Source organism: Hippopotamus amphibius, chromosome 6, assembly GCF_030028045.1.
Source record: "Hippopotamus amphibius kiboko isolate mHipAmp2 chromosome 6, mHipAmp2.hap2, whole genome shotgun sequence".
NCBI classification, from domain to species: Eukaryota; Metazoa; Chordata; class Mammalia; order Artiodactyla; family Hippopotamidae; genus Hippopotamus; species Hippopotamus amphibius.
In genome coordinates, this window is record NC_080191.1 from 79,970,419 (window position 1) to 79,995,341 (window position 24,923).

Consider the following 24,923-nt stretch of genomic DNA (forward strand, 5'->3'; position numbering starts at 1 on the left):
AATGAACAATAATACAACTAATTTGGGGTAAAAAAAAAACTTGCTACTAATTTTTAAACTGCATTCTGCCTGTTTACTATTCACATTTTACTCAATTGGAGTAATACAATTAGATTTCAGCATTTTTTCCCTCCATTTTGTTCTCCCAGGCTACAGTGAATATTTAAATTAGAAAAAATGTTCTTGATTTTTTTTCTTTTATCATGAAAATGTTCCTGGTCTTATGAGGTTGGTGAGCTTATTTCTTAATCGAACTTAAATTTCCAACTTAAATTACTTTATAGTACAACCTAATGTCCCATGCAGTGATGTTATACCTGTATTTGTGTCACACCTAATTATGAAGGCTTGATTTGTGTAATGTGCAAGAAATTATTTCCACTTTCCCTACCAGGCAAACAGATCAATTTTCTCATTAGCCCTTTCCATCAGTCCTGATTGCTTTCAGCTTATGCTTTTCATTTGTTTCCTAGCCAAATTTGGTCCTTACCCTATGTATAGACAGAATGATTACATTTTAGGAAATTTATTTACGTTGACAGATTAACTATATAAATTAGTAATAGTGCAATATTTTTCATTATTTTAATTATTAATTATTTACGTTGTCCCATCACAGTCTTTCTACAGCCTTTAATAGATTTATTTTTGCCTTTTCCTTTATGTCAGAATTTAAGAACAAATAAGGAGATGAACCACAAAGTAGATGACAATAAAAGATGAAGAGAAAGTGGGGCATAAAACTCATTTTAGGAGCACAGCTTCAGATAAAAGACTCTAAGGAGACTTCTTTGGGCTCCATACTCTAACAGAAGGCATTATGTGGTGGTGCATAATTTTCCCACAGATCTTTTGTTCTTTGATGTGTTTGATGCACAAATAAAAATGTGGGTTGAAAGTTTGTAGAGAGGAGTCTGTGTGTTTACAAAGGGGGCTGTAAAGTGAATATGCTGATGCGTGTGAAGTCAAACATGCTGTAGATAATGGGCACTATTAGGAAGATGTACTCAGGAAAGGGTGACTGCTTCTGTGAATGCCAGGTTGTATTTATTGCCTGCGTGTAACAACCATTCACCAAGTGCATGTTCAAAGTGTTTTCTAATAAAATGCTCTCTTGATAGAAAGGGTGATTCTGTTTCATCAGTGGAAAAATTGAAGTAGTATTTCCATGACAAAAAACAGGAGCGCAAGTTTGATGATCCCTTCCTTTATGGTTCTGAATTTTCAAGACCTTGATATTCAAACAAGATGCTAAAAAAAATCTTAGTCTCTTTGTAGTTTCTCTAGAAACTCTCGTGCAATCTCTCGCAAACTTTCTTTTCGTAGTCTGTCTCTGTGTATATATGAAATCTGTATAACTAGACCTTGAAAAAATAAGAGGTAAAACCAAAATATTTCCTATTTAAAATACCCAAACTACATCATTTCTAGAATTGCACTTCTCTACTCTTTCCTGCAACAAAATCCTTTAATTTTCTGGTGAGAAATCAGGATCATGATAAGGTCAAAAACACTCTCTGCTGACAATGTTATATCTGAGGGCCAGCACAGGCCTGTGTGCAGCAATATTTAATAAATAAATATTTGTTGCATGAAAAACAAATAAGTGAAAAAGTAAATAACCCTACTGTTCCCATCTTAACACAGACTCTGTGGTTTTTAAATGATAATGTTTTGGTTTTGCAGAGTCTGACTGTCAAAAACAAGTCTACATTTAAGATATACTTTTTCCAGTCACCTAGTCACTGCTGCCAAATAGCACTCTGAATCTGGATTTATGCCTGTTAAGACTCAAATGTGACTAGGGCAAGACAACTTTTCTGTTCCACGGGGACAGATTTGGAAATCAATCTTGGATTTCTGACAGATGTACACGATGGAGAAACAGACTATTGACTTTATTGGAGCCAGATAGTCTCTTGAGCCAAAAAAGATCCCATCTTTATCTAAAGAAGTGGCCAAACTTACAGCCTTGGACCCCAAAGGTTGTCCAGGACTTTGAGACATTTTTTAACTTCATCACAGTTACAGGGTTGTATTTAAAGTGACCATATCATTTGCCATTCAAACCAAGACCCTGCTGAGACAGGAAGTGATGCTGGTGATGGTGACGTTGGGAACCAGTGGAGAATGGTGGTGATATTGGAGAATCACCCATTCCCTTTCTATGGCCCCTTCCTTTGTTTTTCTCCACAACATCACAGCACAAATTCGGATCGTGGTACTAACCTTTACTGAAAATGTGGAGTGAACTAAAGTGAATCAAAGTGGATTTTTAAGTCATGTACCTCATATTTGCTACCCCTTACCTACATACCTTCCTAGTGGAAAGAGTCAATTGCAACTTGTTAGGATTCAGTTAAATTTTGAGATCGGGACATTCATAGGCTTCATTTCCAGTGAGATATGTATGTTCTGAGGCAACCGGAGGTAGGAGAAACAGGGGGTACTGTGTACAAACAAAGAGGATGGAAGGTAGAAAGAATACGTCCTTCAGTTAAGAGTTAATACATAAAGTACAGTGTTAAAGCACATAACCCTGTATAAATACACACACACACACACACACCCCCAAATTTGTATGATTCTCTTTCTGTTTGGGAGATGTGTTAAATACCAGCAAATCAAAATGATTAAGTGAAGTTTTTCTCTTGTTGTTGAATAAAATTTGGGGGATTACTATTGAGTTATACAATTATTAGAACTCCAGATAAATCACTATGCTAATACTGAATCCAGGTTGAACACAGGCACACATTCAACATTGACCACTTTAGCTAGTTGCATTTTTTAACCAGAAAGTGGATAGTCTGAGACTAGAAGACACTTGTATATTACAAGATATAAATCTCCCAGGTAACTATAATGTGGATATTCTAAAAATGAGAAATATAATTACTAATTCTGTCCTTTGAGCTTGAGTACTTTTGTTATGATACTCACTCTGGGCAGAATGTATTTTGTAGGTGACACATGTAGCCATCATTTTCTAGCCAATAGTTTTCTGAAATTTGTATAAAACACATCATAAGATCTGAATTATACTGGTAGTAGTATACCTGGCTCCTGCCTCATGGATCCCAGAAAAGAAATCACTTGTAGCCAAAAGAATGTGGAGTCAGTGGTTGGCAGCAAAGTTGGAGGACATCTTTTGTTTCATGACAAGATTTCCCAGGGTCCGGATGGAGGCAGCTGGAGGCAACTATAGAGATCTAATTCCATCGGTAATAGCAGGGTGGACACCTGTTGACTCACAAAGAACAGCATGTTGAGCAATGAGGAACTTGTAATTCTTATCAGAGTGTGAAATTTAAAAAGGACTCTTCAGGGTTTCCTAGCACTTGAGTCATTTTTTTCAGCAGGACTCTAACTTGAATGAGGTCTTTATTGAGAATATTCTTCATTTTAACTGAGAACAGATGCCCATTTACCAACAGAAACAGAAGATCATGACAATTGACTCTGTAAATCTTTACCTGAACTCCTTGTGAAGGGACACTTTTATTTGCTTACGCTGGTGTTTTCAGTGAAGACACCACCATCTGAGTAATTCTGCTGGCCCCACTTTGCTTCCTCTTTCCTCACCCTTAGTGAATGAATGGTCACTTTGAAAGAAGGAATTAAGCTCCGTTAATTCAGACCCTTGATCTCTTGTTGTCTTTGGGATATGAGTAATTGGGAGGAACACACATTCCCTTCGGCTTAGTGTAGTAAGTTTTATAGGAGCAGTGTTCTTAGGGAAGGCCAGTGATTTTCCAGTCATGCCCATACCTGGATGGCTATACTCCTTCAGGGCTATGGGGCAAGCTCATTTGTTTAACAGACCAAATCATGCCATATGATCTAGTCTTTGTCACTATAAAGGTGGTGGGCTGACCTTCTTGGCTGAATACTCTCAGTCTTTCAAAGGCTTCAAATCAGTTGAAGAATTAAGGAAGACGAAAATGATATATACGTGATCCCATGAATTGCTAACACTTTTCCTCAGTTTGCCCCTTTTCCATAATCATTAAAGTTCTTTTAAAAATTGTAATATAATTTATATTATCTAATATCTTAAGGAAATTTCATGTGAATTAATGTGATATTCTTTACCATAGAAGAATAAATTGAAATCCAATGCATTCTTTTCTATGCACATTAGTCATAGCTTAATAATTAGTCAGAGCAAACACACTAGGTACATTTTGTGTTAAATATAGGATACTGTTAAGAGTTGTCTGATCAGGTTCTTACTGTCTTTTTTATAAGTTTGAAATCATCAACTAAATATGTTAACTAAAAAAAAATTGTGACAACTTTACTGAAAGGTTCAGGTTGACATTTTAAAACTTCCTTGCGCTAAACCACCAAGATACATTAAGAAAAAAAAAAGAAAGAAAGCTGAGTAAGAGCTTATAAAAGACAGAGTAAATCCTTTAGGATGATTACCTCAGTGAAATGTTAAAAGAATATTTTGTGTGCATGTCAGGTCTCTTGCTAGCCTCAAACTAATAATTTGGATTCACTTCATTATAGCCGCTGAAGTACCTTAGCAGAGACTTGGAAGAGGCATAAAGAGCCAGAGAGAAAGAGCAATAACACTTAAAGAATGAAGTTGCTCTCACAATTCAGCTTCGGATAACTCAAACAAGCACCTTGCAAATGACAATGCAGGGCTGAGCTCCACTCAATGTGAATGAAAATGCCCAAGACACATGAGCCCTCTAGGAGTGCCCTCAGTTAGTCTCAAAAATGAATATTCTGAAGATATAACTCATTTTTCTCCTTGTTTCAAGAGCTGATTGTTCCATTTTAAATCTAGGATACTTTACAAACCAATGATACCTGACATTATGGCTGACTTCTAGGGTTATAAAAGTTGTCATATTTTGCTAAAAACATATGGATTTTTACATACTGGCAACTTGGTTGATGGGAAGTTCATACTTTTTTTTAACTCTTTACCTATTTAGTATTATTTACCAGTGGCAGCATCATAGCGTATGGCATTTTCTGAATGACCAGATTATGTATTCATCTGGCTCATTTCAAGGAAAACTTGATGTTCAAAGAAATAATTCAATGATAATAAATACATTTGAATTATTTGTAAGCAAAAGAAAAGGAAGGGGGCTTGGCTGTGGGCTTTGGATTTAAACAGACATGGACATAGGACTAAATTCTTGCATCCAGTCTTAATAATTGCATGACGGTGGCAAATGACCTCACTATGCTTTCATTTTCTAATCTAATCTTTATGTTTCTGTGAATATAAATATAAATAACAACACATTACCAAATGGTATTTGATTGTATATTAAACACTAAGCCAAGTGCATCTGTGATTTAATCTTCACAGTAACTATTTGAGAGTATACTAACTTCCTTACCTAGACTACACTTTCATATGTGGTAGCTGGCTCACCAATGCCAAATACTCTCAAATTCTGACTTCTAGTTTGGAAGTCAGAATTTGAGAGACATATATATATAGGTGACACACACACACACACACACATATATATATATAAAACACATATATATATATAAAACTGTTTTCTCCATTGTTCCATTTGGCCGTCTGCTAAGCACCTTGATAACTACATAACCCCAGCTGTACTCAACATCTTTAATCCTGTCCTGTTCTTTTGTTTATCCTGTTTTCCCTGGTAAATGGCACCACCAGGGCTCAAGCCATAAATCTAAATGTTATTCATGCTCCAAAATAGAGTGATTTATCTCAAATCGATCTATTCACTCCCTGCAACTCTCTTCATCATCTGACACCTTACAGTGTTACAGTCTTTATAGTCTCATGACTGGCCTTCCTGCTAACATGGTCCCTCCCATCACTCCCACAATCCATTACCCATATTACAGCCAAAGTGATCTTTTTAAAACTCTTATATGATTATGTTGCCCTATTGCACAATACTCTTAGTTTTCCCTTAGATAAAGATGAAAATACTTAACATGAATCAACAAGTACGTGAAAAAGCAAATACTTCTGCTGAATTGGGGCCTTGCTGACTTCTGCAACCTTATTGTACTTTATTTGGGACTTACTTACTATGCTTCCATCACACTGGTCATGTTTCATTTCTCAATTTTCTTCTAGATTCAAACTCTGACTCCAGAGCTTGTGCACTTAAACTATGTCCTTTGTTATCAGGATGCCTGTCACCAGCACAGGGGTCAGTGAGCACTGGTCAGTAGTGCATTTTTGAGGGGAAATGACCTGGGTATTCCCAGCAATGAGGAGCCATTAAACTAACCGGGAGGGAATTTAAAGGGGGATGGCCACTTAGGTGAGTAATGTAAGACAGCTCTTCAGAACTTGTTCTGCACCAGGGCTCATTTTTGAAAGAATCGTGTGTGTGTGTGTGTGTGTGTGTGTGTGTGTGTGTGTGTTAAAAGATAAGATTGATCCAAAGTCTGAAAACTGTAGAATTCAGGTGACCTTCCTGTGAGTCATCCCTTAACTGCACATGGAAGCATGAATCCTCAGCCAATCAGCTCCTGAAACTTTGTATTAGTCAACAATAGCTGCTGTAACAAAATACCACAGGCTAGGGGGCTTAAACAACAGATATTAATTTTCTTGCAGTTCTGGAGACTATAAGTCCAAGATCAAGGTGTGAATTTCAACTGCAAAGTCTCTCCTTGTCTCACAGATGGCTGCCTTCTCACTGTGTCCTCAAATGGTCTTTTCTCTGTGCATGTGCATATCTTCTTCCCATCTCTTCTTAGAAGGACACCAGTCATACTGGAATAGGATTCACCCATATGACCTCATATTACCTCTTTCAAGGCTCTATCTTTAAAACTTTAAATATAGTATCATGAGTCTCATTCTGATGTTCTGGGGGTTAGGACGTCAACATGTGAATAGTGGGGTGGAGGCAAAATTTAGCCCATAATATCATCCTTTCCATGAATGTATGGAACTATACTAAGACCTATTTGTATGATTAACTGGAACTAGTCAGGCTCAGACTGTGGAATCTTTATAGAATAAAGGCACAACTTAATAGTGTTCTGTTTCTTTGTTTTCATTAGTGGCAAAGTTAGAGGCAGGAGCACATATGGGGCTGTTCTCTGGACTCCCCTCTGGTGATCTCACTGTTTGAGACAACTGAGACAGCCAGTGTAAGGTTTCATATAAATTGGCAATTTCTTGTGGCTGGAGGAATTAGTATCATAGTATCTAAACTTGAAATATGCAGCTGATTTATTGCTTTCCTTTATGACAAGAATTACCAGGATTGGGTCTCTCAGGTGTATAAAGAAGCCTGAATATGGCAGACTCTTTTTATTTCCAACTTAGTCATTTTCCAACTCTTCCTTTGTCACATTTGTCTTCTTTTGGTAAAGAACACTAATTCTGTTCAGAAATGGGTAGTCATGTGCTTCTATGAAGATTAGATCCTTCATAATCCAGGAATGAAAATATGTTTACTATACACCAATCATGGAAATTATTTTTTCTCCCAGGTAATTAATAGTTTAGAAAGGGCAACCATTTTTTATGAATAAGACATGAAGGAATATCTGCTGGGTGGAACTACTAGGAATGTATTCTTCATTCTGAAAATGAGAAAACAAGTAAAGCCAGTTTTTTCTGTACCTAAGTATCTCGTTGTCTTGAGAAGATGACATCTGCAGCAGTAGCTGTTTTGTGCATATGAGGGAGCAGATGGAAGACAGTGCCCCCCTCAAAATTCCTGTCCATCCAGAACCTGTGAATGTGAACTCATTTGGAAACAAGGTCTTTGCAGATATAATCACATTCACATGAGGTTTGGTTTGAAGACAACAGGATCTAATCCTATGACTGGTGTCCTTGTAAGAAGAGGGAAATGCAGACACACAGGGAGAATGCCATGTGAAGACAGGACTGAAGTGATCCAGCCTCAAGTCAAGGGACCTCAGCTATTTCTGGCAACAAGGTAGGTAGAAGCAAGGAAGGATTCTTTTCTAGAGGGAGAATTTGGACTTGATTTCAAGTTTTTCGCCCCTAAAGCAGTGAGAGCATAGATTTCCAATTTTTTAAAGCCACCTAGTCTGTAGTATTCTGTTTCAATAGCCCCAGAAAACTAGTCTACCAAGGTAACATGCTGATAATGAGAGGGTGAGCAATAGAAAGAACCTGGGTCCTTGAAGAGGGTGAGCCCAGGATAAAACTACACTATCTCTTGTCTTCCTGTTATTAAAGAATATTTTTCTTCCTGTTTTAGCCAGTTCTAGTTGGTTTTGGTGTTATTTACTGTTGAGACATGTCAAGGTAATATGCAACATTTGGGATGTTGCAAAGATTTGGGGGAAGAACACTTGGAATAGCCAGGAATTCCCTATGCTAGTCAAACAGGTGGTGGCTCCAAGTGCAGAGGCTTGGGGGACGAATGTAAATGTGACCTCATGTGTTGTACAGTCTGGTGAAGCTTTGCACTTATCATTGACATTCTGTTACTTATTATCACTCCACTGTTATCCCAGACTGGTGTGGCCTGGGGAAACACTAGCAACATTTGCTTGGTGGCCAAGCACCATGCAAGTAAATTCCATTTGCTTTGTATCAAGATCCTAGCTTGAGTTTTGATTAAAGATAAAGAGATGCAAAAATACCCAAATCACATGCATGAAAACAAAATGTCTGCTTCTTCAGATAGTTCTATTTTTGTGTCTATAATTCTGCTCACCAACTGCATGTGTAACCTTTCTTTAAATTTGCAAAATAATTCAGAAGTTTTCATGCTGCCAATTGCTAATCAAACCTTCTTCATCAACATCCACACCCTCTTCCCATTTGTCATCTTATTCATGCACTGCATACAGTAGCTTGTGCAGCTCCCTCTTCTCTCTGCCTCGGGGAAACAACAGGCTGTGTAACCAAGGGGAGGCTTATTAGCAGCTAAAAGCTCATTTTTAATGCTACCTAATCAGGTTGCCGACTCATTTAAATTATGAACCTTTAGGAAAAAAATCCTAATTTAATGGCTCAAATATTAGTGCGGCTTGTCACACAGTGCCTTTAATACTACTTGCTTCCTCTCGGAGAGTTCAGGTACTAACCCTTTGCCAGAATAAATGGGTAAACCTGTTTCTTTTTCAGTGCATATGGTGAAAAAAACCTATGAGATCTGTCTGATTTATATAAGTGTTCTTGGCCGCTATTTTATATTTATCCAAACTGTGTTATAAAGTAAAAGTAAGGCTCAGCTCCAAGAATAAGATTTTTTTTTTTTAATATAAGGACTGGACATGTTAGTGAAAGTGGCACACACAGATGTCTGCATTATGACTGCCTGACTAAACTGAGTCCATTCATTTTGCGTCATGCTATTTGCTTTCATTATTAATTTATTCTGTAAGTTAATGAATGAAAATGCAGGTGCTTGAAATGTTCATATATTTTAAATATGTTTTTAAAGCTGCAACACTGTAAAGGTATTTTTAGAGTGTTTGGAATTTTCCGAACCTGGCATGTGCTTTCATTTGTGGAGAAGCGGAAAGACATGTGGTCACAACTGGGCACCTCACTGCTTCCCATTACCACTATCAAGAAACTGATATGTGGTTGTATCACCAACTAAAGGACACTATCCATTCCAACATGGCTTGGACATACACATCGGTCATATAAATTGATCTAGAGCTAAATACCACTATGTGGCATCCAGTCCATGACTTGGTAACTGTAGAGGAAATGATTTTAGGAGCTACCAGTGCCTATCAGTGGAATATCCAATAACATTTGTAGGAACAGCATCTGACATCTACTAAGTTTTGCTCCCTCTAAAAGTTTTAAATATTCCAAGGTTAATCTATAATTGTTCAATTGACATATTCTTAACATATCAACTATGGAATTAATGTTGGAGGAGGCTTACAACAACCTGCCACCTGAGAACAAGAGGTATTTGAACAGAGAACAGATGATTATCTGATCTCGGGCTGAGGACACTAGAAAGGACCATTTTAGTGACCCCCAATTTCGGTTCTAAGCCCCTTCCACTGAGACTACTTTTCCTTTTGAAACATACCAAGAAAAGCTTATACCATATTCCTTTCCACATGATACTCTTTCAAATATCTGAAGACAATTGTATCTTCTCTAAATTCATTTCCAGACTAAATATTCCCAGTATGTTTCTGCACTTTGTTGCCCCCTTCTTCATGTTCTTTAACTGTAATGCTTGGTATTAAATACAACATTCCAGCTTGATGTGATCCATATGGGATATGGGCTTATTATACCCTGTGGCAGGTAAGCAGTATGTGAAGACATAGAGTAATAATTTTAAAGGAAAAATATCTAATTATAAAAGAGAATAAGCTCCCCTCCCTCTCATCTTCTCTCCCTCCATTTTTTCCTCCTTGTGTTTCTTTCTTCCTTCCTGAATTATTCAGTCTACATTCAATTAGGTTGGGCTGCTAAAGGCAGGTTTGCTTATTCAGACGGGAATGGCGGAGCAGCATGGGTGTTGGATCCAAGGGAGGGGAGAAGAGCATCTCTGTGTACGTGAGAGGACAGCAGTGGTCATCCACATTGTGGTGGGTGTTGGAGCCAAGGGAGGGGAGAAGAGCATCTCTGTGTATGTGAGAGGACAGCAGTGGTTATCCACACTGTGGTGGGTATTAGAGCCAAGGGAGGGTGAGAAAGCTTTCTTTGTGAGGCCAGATACAGCATTATAGAGGTCTCTTCATTTATTTAGATCTTCTTTTATTTCTTTCAACAATCTTTTGTAATTTTCTTTGTGCAAGTGATATTTGTTTTGCTAATTTTAATTGTAATTATTTTGTTTCTTATGCCATTATGAATAATCTTCACAGCTTCATTTTGGATTATTCATTTTTCACATACTGAAATACAGTTTTGTTTTGTATCATTGATCTTGTCTTCTGCAACCTTACTAAACTCATTTTTATTTCTAACAGGTTGTGTGTGTGTGCACACACGTGTGTTTTCCTTGGATTTTTCTATATACAGAATCATGTCATCTGTAAATACAGTATTATTTCTTCTTTTATAATCTCTATATGATATTCCATTAAAACTTTTTTTTAACTTATTGTCCTGGCTAGAACCTCCAGAATATAGTTGAATAGAAGTGGTGAGAGCTAACTTTCTTACCTTAACTCCAATCACAGGGAAAAAGCACTGAAGCTTTCACGATTAAGGATAAGATTAGCTGTGGGTTTTTCACAGATGGGTTTATCAAGTTGAGGACATTCCTTTCTATTTCTAGCTTGTTGAAGTTTTTTATTATGGAAGGATGTTGGATTCAGTCAATTTTTAAAAACTTTATTGAGAATATCCTTTTTTTCTTTATTCTATTAATGAGATGTGATAGAGTGAATAACGGCCCCCAAAATATGACCAAATACGCACATCCTTATCCCTGGGACCCGTGAATATATTATCTTAAATAGCCATAGGAAAAGAGTACGTATCTTGGTACCTGGAAGCAGAGTGCTGCTCTAACACACATCTAAAAATTTGGAAGTGGCTTTGGAATTTGGCCATGGGTAGAAGCTGGAAGAATTATGATGAATATTATAGGAAAGGCCTAGATTACCTTGAATAACTGGAGATTAAACATACCACTAGTGAGAACTCAGAAGGAAGTGAGTAGATCATGGTAGAGAAAAACTGTACTGTCTTAGAGAAACTTAGTTATAAACAGACTGCTGGCAGAAATAGGAGTGTTAAAGGGGCTTCTGGTGAGGCATCAAAAAGAAATGAGGACTGTGTTTTTGGAAACTTGAAGAAAGGAAATCCTTGCTACACAACTTCAAGAAGAGAAGCTGAGTTGGGTCCTATAAGCTATGTGAAAAGTAGAACTTGTAAGCAATGAACATAGATAATAAAATTTGGGACTTCTGAACTGAAAAGTCTGAGATGAGATTTTAGATATGACTTGATACTGTAAAGGGGATCTTAGGGTGTGGTAAATGTATCTTGCATGTGAGATGGCTGCCTTTGGGACCAGGCAGAGCACTGTGGTAGGATGAATAATAGCCCTCAAAGATATCCATCTTCTAATCCCCAGGCCCTGTGAAAATATTATCTTATACAACAATAGGAAACAAAGACATATGATGTATTATGTTAACTTATGTTTAGATGTTAAATTTGTACTCCTTGGATAACTTCCACTTGGTTATGGTGTTTAATTTTTTTTTCTTTTTAGTATAGCCAGATTTGGTTTATTAATATTTTGATAAGGATTTGCAGTGAACATTCAAAGACTTGAATGTGGTACTTTATTTTTATATCAGTTAAAATTTATTTTATGTGTGCCTTTTCTAGCCAGCTGAGACGGTCAACCTACAACTTGTCCAAGGGAAAGTTATTAAATATTGAGTACACCAATATTAACCTGTATTAGGTGAACAATATGTAATGCAGAGGACTGGAAGAGCAGGGGAGGCACTGACAGCTATTCCTCTGCCCACTTGGCCCAGGGGAAGCCTGTTGAGCTCCAGGGCTGGGTATTCCACCTTCCAAGGTTGGTCCTAGGGGTGTAGGAGGAAAGCGGGAGGGGGGAGGGCGGGAGGACAGGCAGATAGGGGAGGGGCCCTCTGTGATCAGGGGATCAAGGGAGATGCGGAAGACATTTCCTCTGCCCAATCGGCCTAGGAACACTACTGGGCTCCCAGGCCTGGTCCCCAACACTCCAGGGCTCCCTCTAAGATGCATTTGTCCTGGGGGCATAGGAGGGAGGTGGGAGAAGAGGAGGAGAGTCAGGCAGGTGGTGGGACCTTCTGGGATCAGAGGACCAGGAGAGGCACAGAGGGCTTTTCCCCTGCCCACGTGGGCCCAGGTGGTCTACTGGACTCCAGAGCCTGGTCTTCATTCACCAGGGCCCTCTCCAGCTGCGTGGGTCCTAAGGGCATGGGAGGGAGGGAAGAGAAGGGAATAGGAAGAGAGGCAGACAGTGGTGGGGGGGACCCTACAGGACTGGAAGATCGTGGAGACGCTGGGCAATTTCCTTACCCACTCAGCACTGGGAAGCCTGTTGGGCTCCTAGGCCTTGTCGTCAGCCCTCCAAGGGCCCCTCCAGTCTGAGTGGGTCCTAAAGGCATAGGAGGGAAGTGGGGGAAAAGACGAGAGGCAGACAGAAGGTTTGGAAGTCCTAGCCACAGCAACCAGAGAAGAAAAAGAAATAGAAGGATTATAAATTGGAAAATAAGCAGTAAAACTGTCACTGTTTGCAGATGATATGATACTATACATAGAAAATTCTACAGATGCCACCAGAAATCTACTAGAACTCATTAATGAATTTGGAAAAGTTGCAAGATACAAAATTAATTCACAGAATCTCTTGCATTCCTATACATTAACAATAAAAAATGAGAAAGAGAAATTAAGGAAACAATCCTACTTACCATCACAACATAAAGAATAAAATACCTAGGCATAAACCTACTTAAGGATACAAAAGATTTGTACTCGGAAAACTATAAAACATTGATGAAAGAAATCAAAGATGACATGAACAGATGGAGAAATATACCATGTTCTTGGATTGAAAGAATCAACATTGTGAAAATGACTATACTACCCAAAGTAATCTACAGATTCAATGCAATCCCTATCAAATTACCAATGGCATTTTTCACAGAACTAGAACAAGAAATCTTATGATTTGTATGGAAATGCAAAAGACCCTGAATAGCTAAAGCAATCTTGAGAAGGAAAGACAGAGCTGGAGGTATCAGGCTCCCTGACTTCAAACTATACTACAAGGCTACAGTGATCAAGACAGTATGGTACTGGCACAAAAATAGAAATAAAGATCATTGGAACACAATAGAGAGCCCAGAGATAAATCCACACATGTATGGTCACCTAATTATGACAAAGGAGGCAAGAACATACAATGGAGAAAAGACAGCCTCTTCAGTAAGTGGTGCTGGGAAAACTGGACAGCTACATGTAAAAGAATGAAATTAGAACAATCCCTAACACCACACATAAAAATAAACTCCAAATGGATTAAAGACCTAAATATAAGACTGGACACTATAAAACTCTTAGAGGAAAACATAGGCAGAACACACTATGATATAAACCATAGCAAGATCCTTTTTGACTCACTTCCCAGAATAAAGGAAATAAAAACAAAAATAAACAAATGGGACCTAATGAAACTTAAAGCTTTTGCACAACACAGAAAACCATAAACAAGACAAAAAGACAACCCTCAGAATGGGAGAAAATATTTGTAAATAAAACAACTGACAAAGGATTAATTTCCAAAATACACAAGCAGCTCATGCAGCTCAATATCCAAAAAACAAAGAACCCAATCCAAAACTGGGCGGAAGACCTAAATAGACATTTCTCCAAGGAAGACATACAGATTGCCAACAAACACATGAAAAGATGCTCAACATCATTAAACATTAGAGAAATGCGAATCAAAACCACAATGAGGTATCACCTCACACCAGTCAGAAGGGTCATCATCAAAACATCTAGAAACAATAAATGCTGGAGAGGATGTGGAGAAAAGGGAACCCTCTTGCACTGTTGGTGGGAATGTAAACTGATACAGCCACTATGGAGAACAGTATGGAGGTTCCTTAAAAAACTAAAAATAGAACTACCACGTGACTCAGTAATCCCACTACTGGACATATACTCAGAGAAAACCATAATTCATAAAGATACATGTACCCCAATGTTCGTTGCAGCATTATTTACAATAGTGAGGACATGGAAGCAACCTAGATATCCATCAATAGATGAATGGATAAAGAAGACGTGGCATATATATACAATGGAATATTACTCAGCCATAAAAAGGAACAAAATTGAGTTATTTGTAGTGAGGTTGATGGACCTAGAGTCTGTCATACAGAGTAAAGTAAGTCAGAAAGAGAAAAATAAATACTGTATAGTATTTTTTGGCATATATATGGCATATATATGGAATCTAGAAAAATGATACTTATGAACCTAGTGGCAGAGCAGGAATAGAGATACAGGAATAGAGAACAGACTTGAGGACACACGGCAGGGTGGGGAGGGAAGCTGGGATGAAGTGAGAGAGTACTATTGACATATACACACTACCAAATGTAAAATAGATAGCTAGTGGGAAGCTGCTATAGGGCACAGGGAGATCAGCTTGATGCTTTGTGAAGACCTAAAGGGGTGGGACAGGGAGAGTGGGAGGGAGGCTGAAGATGGAGGGGATATGGGGATATATATACTCATATAGCTGATTCACTTTGTTGTACAGCAGAAACTAACACAATACTGTAAAGCAATTATACTCCAATAAAGATGAAAAAAAAAACATGTAATGCATTCTCACAGGTAAATCATTTATGTTTGGTTCTACTTTAACCTTTAATACTTGTATATTTCTATGGAAGTTGAGGACTTTAAACAAACTATATTCCCTTTCTCAGTACCATCTGTGCTATTCATTTGGAACCAAGTATATTCTTGGGATGTCATTCCCTGTAATATGATGTATACTCACTCAATCATGTTAAAAAATAAAATATCCTTAAATATCCATTATTAATATTAATTCACAGAAATATGACTTTATATGTTCCTCATAACTCCACTGAGAATAACCTTTTGAAAGACTAGGAGGGATGCTGCTCGTAGAGCTGGACTATTCTTCAAAGTAGCCTGATCCTCCTATAAAATCAGGATAACTCAGCTTCTGTCTCTTTTTCCAAGTTTCCCTGATAACTGTCACTCCTAAGATAACTTTATAGAGATTTTAGTTTTTCTTAATTTTGCGTTTCCTCTGATGTGCTTTGATCCCTCATAATCTGGCTATCCTTCCAGGTTCAATAATCCCAATAAAATTTGTTTTCATTTCTATGAGTTTATAATTGATTGTGTGCTTTGCCTCTGGTTTACTCCTCTTACATTTGTTTACAGTTTCTTATTCCACATGTGAGTTCTTTCTAACAACTCTGGATTCCATGGCTTCTGGACATACTTTCCAGTTCTACTTAAAGGGCGATTAGATCCACCTGGATCTTTAATTTCTAGCACCTTCAATATGGCAACTTTTCTGCCCCCTCTGGCTCCAGTTGGTACTACTTCTACCAGCCTCTGACTCCTTGGGATCTTTGTAAATACTGCTCCTTTCATACCATACATGTTTGCCCAGAAAGTTTAAAAAATAATTTTAGCTGTGTTTTATCATTATTTTTCTTAAAATTTAACTTAAAAAATTCTTGAGAATATTAGTGAATGATATCAGTTCTCCTTATCGCCTTCAAATGTCATCATATTAAAATACAAATGTCATTTGTTCAATACAAATAATTCAGTATCGCTATGTGCTAGTCATTATAATAGACATTGAGATACATAGGTAACTAAGCCAGGTCTGAACTCTCAAGGTGCTCATGGTCTATTATGGTAGAGATGATGGTAAACTAACAGTTGCTATCAATGACAAATAAAAATGGTGATATTTTTGAAGTTTGATAACATTTGCAAAAGGGTCAATAAATGTTCACAAAATGTAATGGGGAAGATATGGGACTTGTTCATGTAAATCATGTGTAGACAGGGATTTTAGCAAAGGGAATTGACATGCACAAAGGCTGATTTGCATGGCAGAGGCTTAGTTTGGGATCTTAAGAAGTAAAACCTGAGATAATGTCTTGAGTGCATGCAGTTTACTTTAGGGGTGGTGATGAACCTGATAAACAGGACTGACGGATAAGGCACAATGAGGGGGGGAAAGGAGTTAAAGGAAATATAAGGCTTCATTCTGAGTTGCTAGTGCAGGCAACAGAACTTTAATTCTGTCAATGCCTCTGAAAATCAAGGGGAAGGCCTCCCAAAATTTCCCCCTGAAATTCAGGAGAGTAGAACATTTATGCACCACCTCTGCCCACTATTGGTTGAGGACTGCCCACAGTGGGACAGGAGTAACACCCCCTCACTGGCTGTGATAGTACCAAGCTCAATGGGGCTCCGGAGGCATGGGGAGAAGGAATGCAGAGTCATGTTTGATGCACTTGAGGTAGTGCAATGAGACAGAGTTTGCATAGAACTGTCTGCCACAGCAGTGGCCAAAGTCAGAGGTGGACAGAGATGGGACACAGGCATTTGCTACAGCAGACTCTAAAATAATTTGATAAACCTGAGGCATAGGATATGTGCATGTGTGTGTGCATGTGGTATGTGTTGGATGGGGGTGGATAGAGCACTGTCAGCAATGAGTGGCAGGCGATAGAACTGAAAAATCAGGCGGGAATAAAATTGTTGATTATTTAACGTGCCAAAGTATAAAATTTGAACTCTGTCAGAGATCAGCATTGGCGAATAGATAATAATTCTCAAGTAGAATTAATGTAGTGGTATATGTGTTGGAGAAAGGTTACTCTGAAAACGATTTTGGTAATAACATGAAAAGAAGCAAGACCATGGAAGATGAAACTAGTATAAAATGAAAGCAGTGGTCCCTTTGGAGTAGGATGTGGCTGTGAACCAAGTAGTGATATTGAGATTGGAAATTAAGGACTATGTAATGAAGATGATGTATAAATCATGGGGCTCCAGGAACTAGTAACTAACCAGACGTGGAAAGTAAAGGGAAAGAGAGAAAACAACAGTGATTCTTATCTTTGCAGATGAACAAGAGGAATGGTAGTTCTCTCAAGTAGGATTAAAAATAACTGCCTTGTTACATATTCAGCTGGTTAAGGGTAACTGGAGCTTGAATAATAGAACAGGGTTTGGGCTGGAATATAGATTTAGAGTTTTCTATAACTAAGTAGTGGTACCCTCTGTGAATATGCATGAGATCATCCACAAAGAATATACACAAAGAGAAGAGACAAGCTCATGGATCTGAGTAATTATTATATTTAAGGAGTAAGTGGAAAAAGAGGAGCCACAAATGATAGTGCAGGGGTAGAAAAAGTTAAACCAGGAGAGATGGTAGTCAGAAAATCTAAGAAAGGCTAAAATTTAAAGTAGAACTTATTAGACTGCTTTAAATTTCAGGCATTTCAATAGAGCCAGCAGTGGTTAATAATGTTAAATATATGTACATTCAGGTAATATGAGAATGATAAGTGATAATTAGATTTTGCAGATAGGCTATTAGTGATCTTACCAAGAGCAATTTCTGTGCAGTGAGAAAGTTGTCAGCTGACAAAGAGTTAAGGAGAGAATGAAAGAGAAGGTAAAATAACCTAGCTAGGATGGCAAGAGGGGAAAGTAACAATAGAGAAGGTGATGCAGGAATAAATTGGAACTTTTTTATGAGAGAAACTTGCACATATTTACATGCTTAGGAGAAAGGGTCAGCTAATATAGGAGAAAGAGGTAAGAATAAAATAATGGAGGAAGATCTGTAAGGTGAGAACAATACTTGGAGAGTGATGAATTAGTGTTAGCTGTGAAAAAAGCATCTTTCTTTGAAGCATGAAAGGAAAAAGAAAGAAACAAAAAATAGTTAAGTTTAGTTGCTTTAAATTATGGGAACATGTTAATGTCCAGCTATTTACATTGTTAATGGTGATAAAATTAGACAAAACCGATTTTGGCTCCATGATGATATTGGTTATTAGGGACAACTTCCTGTTGATAGAATTTGTTAATGAATTTCTAGCATTTCTACCCTAGGAGATCTTTAAGGACAGCAGAGATAGCCATCAATCAGAAGTAATTTTGGTGAAGCCTAGTGATGAGGCCCCTGTTGATACCTCCCAGCACTATCAGTCTATCAGTGAAATATATCAAATAAAGCTCATTTTGGAAGTGGCAGTTCTTAGCTCAGTTGTTGGCAAATGGCACACAGTAGGTACATAATAAATAGCTATTAACTTAATGATATAATATCCTCTACATTTTAAAAAGAAAGATATATCAATACTTTAATTAATTATCATCTTTGAAGCAGAAAATACTAGTGCCACTGGGATTCTAATTAGGAAAATTATTAATAGAAAGACCTCCTATCTGCAAGATTTGCTTAATTTGTATTTGTGAGATAAATTTTACCCATCTCTATAGTAATATGCTTCCATGATTTTAGTTCCTATCTTTGAACACAGAAAGTCCCTGTTTTTTAAACAACCAAAGAAAAGACACTGCATCTCAAGCCTTGTCTTTGGAAGCACAATATCTAGGGCATCACTGGGTCAGTTTCTGATATTACTTGAAGCCTCAGTGGAGTTGATCCAAAGATGGATATCTCATTTTTTCACAATAGGGCTCACACTGTCTTTTAGGTGGGGTCCCTTAAGAAGTGGAAACTTGAGGAAAAATTGCCCAGTCTACAATCAACAGGCAATTGTTTTCTCAACTGAGAATTATTCACTTGCCCTGACCTACCTTATGGGTTTCCTTATCACTCTGCAGCTCTAAACGCAGCGGGGAAAACTGCTGCAGAATGTGGTTGTCTGACTGTTTTTTACTGAAATTATATAATTTTCTTCAAGTCAGGAGCACAAATCTGCATTAAAAGTATGAAAAGCAGATCCGTGCCTAGTTTGTCTAACTTTCAACACCATGAAATATAACTTGTAGTTTTAACTTCTATATTTTGGCACAGGAAACTCACTAACTGACATATCCTTCTCATACCTTAGCATTTTATTTGAAACCAGTTATTTAGAGAATGTTCTCCCTTTAAATAAAACCTAAAACAACTATTTTAAACTTTTAACATATTATATAGATGACATAAAATATAAAATGATGGTTTTGATAGGAACTATAGAAACATTCTTTTCCCTTTTTTAATGTAAAGAAATTTAAGTATATATTATAGTGCATTAATATAACTTTAAGGAGAGAAGCAAATACCTTTCCCTCTTGCAAGTTTCAGAGACAGTAAGAAGAACATGCATGAGTAAAGCGTATCACACCGGGATAGAATCAGATCTTGCTGTGATGTCATTGTCCACAGGATGTGGTCTACCTGTTGTAATTATAGTTTTTAGCTGGATTCTCCAAATCCAGAGGTTCTTTAAGTTTGGAATTAAGAAAGGCAAACAGAAAACATACTGAGAATATTGAGTACACACTGTAGAATGAGAATGATTTTTGATTTTCAAAGCAGTCTACTTATACATAATCTTCTATACCTCAAATTATCCATGTTCTAATGTATGATTCTGCCCCGAAGGCACTTTCTGTGCTAAAAGTTAATCAGTTCTAAATCATCACAATCCTGCCTTATTTTATATGATTTCAGAGAAAATCTTTAACCACTTGTTCTTGTGGTGAAACAACAAGTAACTACATCTTTAGGCAGATTCTAGCTCTGTCTTCAGATACAAGAAATCCATTTTTCCAAAGAGGTAGGATATCTTTCCATAAATTTTGTACAAAAAAGCCAATAACATTTGATCTCTGGCTTCTAAATCGTATCTGTACACCAACATTGAGTAGCACTTAGTATTAGCACTCCAGGTTGTTATCCTAGAATATCTTTTTGGATTAGTAATTATTTTTCCTAAGAATTAGAAAAATGTTATTCAACTAAAGATGGCTATAAGTACTTGCAACTCAGAGGCCACAAACTTGTGCCCTGTAGCCCAAACAGGCTCATGTTTAAGCATTTTATTCAGCCCATAGTGTCTAAAACTTATTTTTGAATTAGATAACATTTCAAAATCAAAAGATTTCACATAAAATCAGGATATTTGCCTTTTCCTTGGAAATTGGCAACCTACGCTGTTATGAGTTAAGCAGTTTTCATTATATCTTCACTAATTTTTTGCTTACTACCTGTGTAGTCATTTATGTTTGCAGTCCCTGCCTTTTACCACTGGTTCAAATTCCAGCTCCACTTGTTAATTGTGTCAGCTTGAAAAAAAGTAAGATAACTTCACTGATAATAACTTCAATTATCTCATGTCTCAAATGGGAATCACAACATATAACTGCTTTATTGAATAATTCCAGTTAAAGTAAGTTACAGATATTTCAGGTACTACAGACAATCCCATTAATGGTCTTACTTGGGAAACTGTAGCTAGTTCATTTTTCAAATTCATTTTAGATGATGAAGTTATGAAATGGGCCATAATCTATTTTTATGTTTTCTGTAGGCCACAAAACCCGATTGGTCAGAATACAAGTATCAATTCCTATTAGTCAAGACTACATTTCTGAAAATAGTCAAATGTTTGTTATTTTGTGGCATAAACTTTAATTGCTGAGGTACTGGATATTTGAGTCCTATAGCCAACACATTTTTCCACTGGGTAATTTACATGGCTTGTCAAATTCCAATCAGGTGCTATTCATTTACAATGAGAAATATAGAAGGCCAGGTTAATATATCCTACTCCAGTCCTTGGGCTGGGTATTTTGTTCCACAGATACTTCAGAAGTATGCTGATGAATATGGAATCACAAAAACTAGGAAATTAATTATAAGATTTGAATAGTTGATGGAATTAGGTGAAGCTATATTATTACAACTGGGCAGAAACATTCTTTGGCCTATGTTACTCACTTCTTTGGACTGTCCTCGGATGGACAGTGATTATATTTGACACTGAACTCTGCTGACTTTATTTCTTATGCTTAACCAACCCTCTTTCTGATTAATATTGATTTTTGTCATACGTGTGAATTCATGCAATCAGGATTCAATCAAGGCTTGCTCTTCCAAAAGAATCTTTGTCTTCCTAAGATAGATCTCCTGTCTCTGTTCAGGTTGATTATGTCTTCATGGCCCTGATTCTCAAAAGATAATCCTTTTTGTAAATTATTTGTGACCTTTTAGTTACAATTCAGATTGGCTCTCTTTCCTCTTAGCTTCTTGTAAGAACTTGCTCCCCAAATTCCACTAATTATCTTTTCAAAACATTTGTCTCTGTGTGCTATAAGTCTTAGAGTGTGTGTATGTTTATGTGTGCTTTAGGAAGCATGGTTAATGGATTCTATCATACTCTATCTTTTTGATTCTGTCAAAGTTTCTGAGAAAATGATTTACTCTCTTTGGCTTCCATCTTTTAAAAAATTGAAGTACAGTTGACTTGCAATATGATATTAGTCTCAAGTGTATAATAGACTAATTTGATGTTTTTATAGAATACAATCCAAACAAAGTAATATAAAATATTGACTATATTCTCTGTGCAGTACATTGAATCCTTGTAGCTAATTTCTTTAATACCTAGTAGTTTGTATCTCTTCATTTCCTTCAACTCTTTTGCCCCTTCCTCCCTCCCCTATGCCCTCTGGTAATCACTAGTTTGTTTTCCACAATATATGAATCTGTTTCTGTTTTGTTGTAATTATTCATTTATTTTATTTTTTAGATTCTACATGTAAATGAAAACATACAGTATTTGTCATTTTCTGACATATTTCAGTAAGCATAATACACGCTAGGCCCACCCATGTTATTGAAAATGGCCAGATTTCATTCATTATTATGGCTGAGTAATATTCCATTGTGTGTATATATACATACATACATACATACAAGGGTGAGTCAAAAATTATCTGCACTCCGGTTATATTAAAATGTGTACAAATTCTACAGCCAGAGTGCAGATAATTTTTGACTCACCCTCGTGTATGTGTGTGTGTGTGTGTGTAGTGCATCAGTGTTCATAAGAGATATTAGCATATATATATACTGCATCTATATTCATAAGAGATATTGGCCTGTGTGTGTGTGTGTGTGTGTGTGTGTGTGTGTGTGTGTGTGTGTGTAGTATACCAAAGGTCTGTTATTTGCATCAGGGTAATCCTGGCCTAATAGAGTGAGTTTGGAAGCATTCCCTCCTCAACAAGCTTTTGGAAAAGTCTAAAAAAGATAAGTATTTATTCTTCATTAAATGTTTGGTTGAAATCCCCTATGAAACCATCTGGTCCTGGATTTTTGTTTTTTGGGAGTTTTTTGATTACTGATCCAATTTCAATACTAATAATTAGTTTGTTCAGATTTTCTTTTTCTTCCTGATTCAGTCTTAGAAGACTGTACGTTTCTAGGAATTTATCAGTTTCTTTTCCAGGTTGTCCAATTTGTTGGCATATGACTGTCTGTAGTATTCTCTTATGATTGTCTTTATTTCTGTGTTATCAGTTTTGATTTCTCCCCTTTCATTTCTAATTTCGTTTATTTGGTTCTTCTCTCTTTTTTCCTTAATGAGTTTAGCTAACAGCTTATCAATTTTGTTTCTCTTTACAAAAAAATAGCTCAGTTTTGCTTATCTTTTTATTGGTTTTTGTCTCTATTTCTGCTCTAATCTTTATTATTTCCTTTTTTCTGTTGACGTTGGGGTTTTTTATTCTTCTATTTCTAATTCCTTTAGATGGAAAGTTATGTTTGTATTTGATACTCCCTGTTTCTTGAGGTAGACTTGTATTACTATAAAATTCCTTCTTAGAACTGCTTTTGTTGTGTACCATACATTTTGGAAAGTTGTTTTACTAATTTTGATTGTCTCAAAGTATTTTTTGATTTCTTCATTGATGCACTGGCTTTTGAGTAGCCTGCTATTTAGTCACCACATGTTTGTGGTTGTTCCAATTTTCTTTCTGTAGTTGATTTTAAGTTTCATATCATTGTGGTCAGAAGAGATGCCTGGTATAATTTAAATCTTCTTTAATTTATTGAGTCTTATTTTGTGGCCTAGCATATGACCTATCCAGGAGAAAGTTCCATGTACACTTGAAAAGAATATGTATTCTGCTCTTTTTGAATGGAACATTCTACAGATATTTAAGTTCATCTGATGTGTCAGTTAAGGCCAGTGTTTCCTTATTGATTTTCAGTCTGGATTATGTTTCCACTGATGTAAGTGGGGTATTAAAGTCACCTACTATTACTTTATTACTGTCAATTTCTCCCACTATATACATAAATATTTGATTTATATATTTAGGTGCTGCTATGTTAGGGACATATATGTTTAACAGTGTTATATATTTTTCTTGGATTGGCCCTTTTATCATTAAATAATGCCGTTCTTTGTCTTTTGTTATAGATTGTGTTTTAAAGTTATTTTTTCTGATATGAGTATTGCTACCCAGCTTTCTTTTCATTTCCATTTTCATATATCTTCAGATGTGAAGTGATTTTCTTTAAGCAGCATATATATGGGTCTTGGGGTTTTGTTTTTTGTTTTATTTTTTAATCCAATGAGCCACCCTATGTCTTTGGATTGGAGTATTTAGGCCATTTACATTTAAAAGGATTAATTTCTGGTTGGTTTTGTAGCTCTCTGTTCTTTTTTCTTTTAGTTTCCTCCCTCATGGTTTGACTATTTTCTTTAATATTATGTTTGGATTGCTTTCTGGGTTTTTTGTTTGTTTGTTTGTGGTGTGTTTGTATTGTAGTTTTTGATTTGTGGTTACCATAAGATTCATATATATCAACCCATAAATATATCTAGTTGTCTTGAACTGATAGACCAAGACACAGTTTAGGTTTAAACATATTCAAAAGGCTCTACCACTTTTACTCTCCCTTTTTGTGTTTTGGTGTCACATTTTACATCTTATGTGTCTCCCTTAACTGCTTATTGTAGTTATAATTGATTTTACAATTTTTATCTTTTAACTTTTGTACTAGCTTGTTTAAATGGCTATATATTTACCTTTATCAGTAAGATTTTATTCCTTCAACTATTTTCTTATACTCTGTTATAGTCTTTTCTTTTCCACTTAGATAAGGCCCATTAACATTTCTTGTAAGGTGGCTTAGGGGTAATCAACTCTTGTAGTTTTTGCTGCTCTGGGAAACTCTTAATCTTTCAACTCTGAATGAAATATTTGCTGAGTAGAGTTTCCTTGGTTGTAGCTTTTTCCCTTTCAGGACTTTAAATATATCATGCCACACTCTTCTGGCTTGCAAAGTTTCTGCTGAAAACAGCTGATAGTCTTATGAGGTTTCCCTTGTATGTGAATCTTTGTTTTTCAATTGCTGCCTTTAAAATTCTCTCTTTATCTTAAATTTTGCCAT